Below are 6,135 nucleotides of genomic sequence, written 5' to 3'. Positions count from 1 at the left end.
AAGGGGGGACCATTAGTGATTTCTGAAAGTGACCCGATTTGTAAGGGGGGACCATTAGTGTTTTTTTAATTTGATTCGAATTGTAAGGGGGACCATTAGTGATTTCTGAAAGCGACCCGATTTGTAAGGGGGGATTATTAGTGCTTTTTAAAAAGAGTTGTAAGGGGGACCATTGGTGATTTCTTAATTTTACCTGAGTCGTAAGGGGGGACGATTGGTTATTTCTGAAAGTGACCCGAATAGTAAGGGGGGACCATTAGTGATTTCTAAAAGTGACCCGAGTAGTAAGGGAGGACCAATAGGGATTTCTAAAAGTGACCCGATTTGTAAGGGGGGACTATTAGTGTTTTTTTAAATTGACCCAAGTTGTAAGGGGGGACCATTAGAGATTTCTGAAAGTGACCTGAGTCGAAAGAGGGACCATTGGTGATTTTTGAAAATGACCCAAGTTGTAAGGAGGGACCATTAGTGATTTCTAAAAGTGACCTGAGTCGTAAAGGGGGCCCATTAGTGATTTCTGAAAGTGACCAGAGTTGTAAGGGGGACCATTAGTGATTTCTGAACGTGACCTGAGTTGTAAGGGGGGACCAATAATGTTTCCTAAGAGTCACTCGAGTCGTAAGGGGGGACATTCGTAATTTCTGAATGTGACCCCGAGTCGTAAGGGTGACCAATTGTGATTTCTGAAAGTGACCCGAGTCGTAAGGGGGACCATTAGTGATTTTTGAAAGTGACCCGAGTTGTAAGGGGGACCATTAGTGCTTTTAAAAAAACGTGACCCGAGTCGTAAGGGGGGACGATTGGTTATTTTTGAATGTGACCCGAATAGTAAGGGGGGACCATTAGTGATTTCTAAAAGTGACCTGAGTAGTAAGGGAGGACCAATAGTGATTTCTAAAAGTGACCCGATTTGTAAGGGGGGACCATTAGTGTTTTTTTAAATTGACCCAAGTTGTAAGGGGGGACCGTTAGAGATTTCGGAAAGTGACCTGAGTCGAAAGGGGGACCATTAGTGATTTTTGAAAATGACCCAAGTCGTAAGGAGGGACCATTAGTGATTTCTGAAAGTGACCTAAGTGGTAAGGGGGGCCCATTAGTGATTTCTGAAAGTCACCAGAGGTGTAAGGGGGACCATTAGTGACTTCTGAACGTGACCTGAGTTGTAAGGGGGGACCAATAATGTTTCCTAAGAGTCACTCGAGTCATAAGGGGGGACCATTCGTGATTTCTGAATGTGACCCGAGTCGTAAGGGGGGACCAATGGTGTTTTCTGAAAGTGACCGGAGTCGTAAGGGGGACCATTAGTGATTTCTGAAAGTGACCTGAGTTGTAAGGGGGGACCATTAGTGCTTTTAAAAAAAAAAGTGACCCGAGTTGTAAGGGGGGACCATTAGTGATTTTTGAAAATGACCTGAGTATTGTGGAAAGAGATACACACTGAGTTTGTAAGATTACACAGACATAGGAAATCCATGGCCACTGTCTTGGCATGAAAACAGAAGCAAGGAGAAACTGTAAGTGATTATGCTAGAAGGATAAGGAAAGAGTGGAAAGAAGAAGCATGTTTAGGATTAGGAGGAGGTCTGAATATAGTATTTACTCATTCACTGAATAATGTTATGATTCCTGAACATGCGCACATTGCCAAAATGTTTATTGACAACTGGAGCACTTGGCTTTACACAGGATCTCAGAGCCATCAATGAGCTGGTCATGCCCCTAACACCGGTCATTTCAGATCTTACTACCAACCTTACAGCAGTTCCGCCCGAGACCAATTTTTACAGTGTTATTGATTTGACCAATGCATTTTTCTCAATACCACCCGAGACCAGAGAAAAGCCTCTTATGGCTTTTATTTTCATGAGATAGCAGTATACCTTGTGTTGCTTGCCCCAGGGTTTTGTTGACTCACCCACAGTTTTCTCCATTGCCCTCCAGCAGGTCCTTGCCAACTGGCAGCTGTAGTATGGTTCCACTTTACTACAGTATGTTGATGATTTATTGTTATGTAGCCCCTCTTAGGAGATAAGTCAGAAGGATACTGTTTCATTGTTGTGTTTTCTTGGAAAAGAGAGACAAAGGGTGATGCAGAAAAAGGTTCAGTTTTGTCAGCAACAGGTCACATTCCTGGGAATGCTTTTAACCCCAGGATCCTGGCTGTGTACATGCCATTACCAGTCTGCCTCGCCCACAGACAAAGAAACTGCTCAGTTTTCTTGGCATGATCAATTTTTGCACACACTGGATTCCTGACTGCTCGTATTAGGACTCACAGCTCCGTCCCAGTACCACCCCTAGGGTGCCTAACAATATTCAATGGTTACCTGAAATGACTGAAGCATATGTGGTGTTAAAAGAATCCCTGACCTCTCACCCTCGACCCTGCATTGGGAATGCCGAATTTCAATGTACCATTTGTTTTGTATGCTAGAGAAAATTGTAACACCATGGCTGCTGTACTTGCTCAGATGCATGGAGGTAAATTGAGTCCTGTGGCATATGTCTCTAAGACACTGTCTGTTACTGGCATGCCAGCCTGTCTGCATGTGCTGGCTGCGTGCGCAATGGCTGTAGAAAGTGTCTCACTTCTAACTTTGGGTCACGAGACGATACTTTACACATCCCATGCTGTACTACACTTGCTTAAGAATTTAACCACTCAACACATAACAGCACAAAGGTTGTCCGGTTATGAAGTTTCGTTTTGGTCGAATATCTCAGCGTTCGATTCGATGGCTATTCGATCGAATAGGCCGATATTGTTCGGGCGATCAAATTGAATTGAATTGAATTCCAACACCATTAAAGTCAATACAGGGAAAATTCGGGGTATTTTTCGGGACTGTGTAGAACTGCAAGAGCAAACAGGGGAGCGGAGCTGACAGCTGACCTTATTGCTCTTGCAGCCCTAGCGGAACAGTAGTATAATTTCTTGGATAGAGATCGGCCTGTTCTCTATCCAAGAACACAGATGTCCCACAACTGTGCTCATGAATGAATGAAGCCGTGGGAATCATCCTGTGACAGGGGGATTCCCACGGCTGCATTCATTCATGAGCACATCCATGGGAATTCTTCGTCAGTGTGGGATCCCTGGGCACTAGAGGTTAAATGAGTCTCCCAATTCATAACCTCTAGTGCTCTGTTATTGGCTGAGGAAAAGCAAACCCTGATGACAGCTCAAGGGTCATCAGGATTTTCCTTTCATCAACCAATCACAGAGCACCAGAGGTGAATGAATGGGGAGACTTGTCCTCATTTAACCTCTAGTGCCCGGGGATTCCACACTGACAGGAGGATTCCCACGGCTGTGCTCATGAATAAATGCAGCCGTGAGAATCATCCTACCATTGTAGGATAACCTGTTAAAAAATAAAAGTTAGTTACACAAATCACACACATTCAATAAATTACTTTAACATTAAAGCCTTTTACAGATATTTTTACACATGAATTAGCACGAAGTCGAATCTCGTGTTTTTCGGGTCGGGTCTATCCGAATTCGAACAGCTATATTCGGGTCGGATCTAAGGACACCCCTAATTCGAACACCAACACTAATGAAGTTATCTCAACATCCACTGCAGGATTAGGTGTAAAATACGCTGCTGCTACCAGCGGTCCTGTCGCTGTGCTCAATGCCCTCTTAGGTCTTAAAGGGCTGAGAAATGAAGAGTCCTTGAAGCCGCCCCACTCTCTGTTAACTCTGCCCAAGCCGCAGAATTGATAGCGCTCACCAGAGCCTCCGCAATTACGGCAGGAAAAGCTGTAAACATATTTACTGACTCCCACTATGCTTTTAGAGTCGTAAATGATTTTGGGGCCATTTCGCAGCAAAGAGACGGAAAACCTATTCAGCACTCCACATTAATTTCAAAACTTTTACAAGCCATTCACCTCCCCACTCAAATAGCAAGTGTGAAATGTCAAGCACACACTTCTTCCAATTTCTTTGTTGCCAGAGGCAACAGATTAGACAGATTCAGGAGATGGGTAGAAGCTTTTGTCAGGAAAGAAAATGCAAGGACAGTAGCTAAAATACTATGCAAGGAGATCATCCCCACATTTGGATGCCCAGTAAGAATAAGCTCAAGCAATGGCACTCCATTCACCTCTAAAATCACACAGGAAATTTAAAAAATGATGAACATAGAATGGAAGTTCCACATCCCATATCACCCCCAGAGTGCTGGAGTAGTAGAAAGGACAAATAAGAAACTGAAAGACAAACTTAGAAAAGCAACTGGAGGGACATTTCATAAGTGGGACCAATGCCTACCAATACCTACCAGCTGTACGGCAGAAGTAAGAATGACACCCAACCCAGTTAATAAGCTTTTGAAATTTGAAGACCTTTTCCCACCCTCTGGGCTAAAGACCCTTTAATTTTATTGCCCGGGGATCTCCAACAAATCCAAGACCAGTATGTAGCTAAACTTATTGAAAAATTGAACAGCAACTACGGAGATTCCTCTCTTTCTTTTCCTCTCCCTACAGATCAACCAAGGCACCCATTCAAGCCCAGGGATGTAGTGTTGGTTAAAGCTCTGCACAAGCACAAATCCCTGGATCCATCCTTTTTGACCATGCAAGCCATCACTAGAACAGCTGTGCAGACCAGTGGCCGATCTAGCGCCAGGATGATGCTTCTTGATGCACAGGTACCAGCCCGGATGCTTGTCTGCAGTTTTGGAGCCCTGATGGTCATATTCTGTCTTGTATGGGTCACAACAAATTGCCACTATCATCCTCAAGATTTGCCCTTCATTTGTCCTCAATCAAGCTTATGCCTCTACCTTGTCTATGAACCGGCGAGGACTATAGTGACTGGACTTATTTCCAGGGTAACATATAGGAACGTCTTGCCAAAGAAATATATAATAGCTCCAGTTTTTGCCAACCTGATATGCATAGTATTCAATATATGTTAACATCTTGTTTGATTGCTGTCCCCACTCCAGTCAGCATATTGTTTAGAGTCTTTAGCAATATCTACACTGAGACACTAAGGCTACTGAAAGTAATATACATTTATCTCATGACCCGTATAACTTTTGTAATAACTGTCAAACCTATGATTCACTGGAAAAATTCATGATATTTACACATACTTTAAATATTACCCAGGGAGATGTATGTTAACGTATGACTTGTAACCTCTTTGAAATACCCCACCGTAGGATGATAGTACTACGGAGAATCATTAAGCTTCCTCGAGGTATGTATGCCCAATAACCCCCTTAATCCTAAAACATTCTGTGCTCAGCGAAACAATGACAAAATTTTCTGTTTTTTACTAGTTGCCAAGTATGCTCCACCTGCTGTTTGACTATCTAAACTACGATGTGATAATAAAGCTTTGAGAGTGATTAACGCCATGAGTTGTGTATGTGTTACTCGCTCTCCCAGTGCTGGTAAAACAGAAGCCATCAGAGAGGGATAACTGGTCTGGGACCAGCAGGAGATTGCCTTAACACCTGTACTGTACATTTATTGATGTCCATCATTACTGAGGCTAAAATGTCCTTAAATAAATCCCAAAGTTTTATGGCATGGGGCGTTAAGATAAGTCAAAATTTTGTACATGTTAGAATCTTGCATCTTGCTTGCTGCTTATCCACTATCATAATACATGATAGACATGAAGAGGAGGGGCAGGTAAGGTTTGTAAAAATATCTTCCTCTTGTACCTGCTTGTGCAACCAAGTAAAACATTTCATGAAACACTTATCATCTATGACTTTTTTTGCCATTTTTACAGGAAAGAATTCCTAAAATATTTAAAATTAAATGTTGAATTTATTGGCATGGTGTGCCAGAAAAAACACACAACAGTACATGACAGTATATTGCATACAACAAACATAACAGATTCACTAAGTATACCTTTTATTTAACCACCTGGGCGGTTATCCCAAACCTGGTTCGGGGTAAGAAAACTTGCTACTATCGTTTACCCCGAATCAGGTGCGGGGTAGCCAAAAATATAAACAAGTGTGACATTGCAATCCGATTGTCATACAACATTACATGACAATCGGATTACAACTGAAAAAAATACTTACCTTGTCCCTGCAGCTCCTCTGGAGACGTCTTCTCTCTTCAGTCTTCATCCGGCGTTTCCCAGTGATG

Source organism: Pyxicephalus adspersus, chromosome 6, assembly GCF_032062135.1.
Source record: "Pyxicephalus adspersus chromosome 6, UCB_Pads_2.0, whole genome shotgun sequence".
Taxonomy (NCBI): domain Eukaryota; kingdom Metazoa; phylum Chordata; class Amphibia; order Anura; family Pyxicephalidae; genus Pyxicephalus; species Pyxicephalus adspersus.
This window is presented reverse-complemented; position numbering follows the sequence as displayed.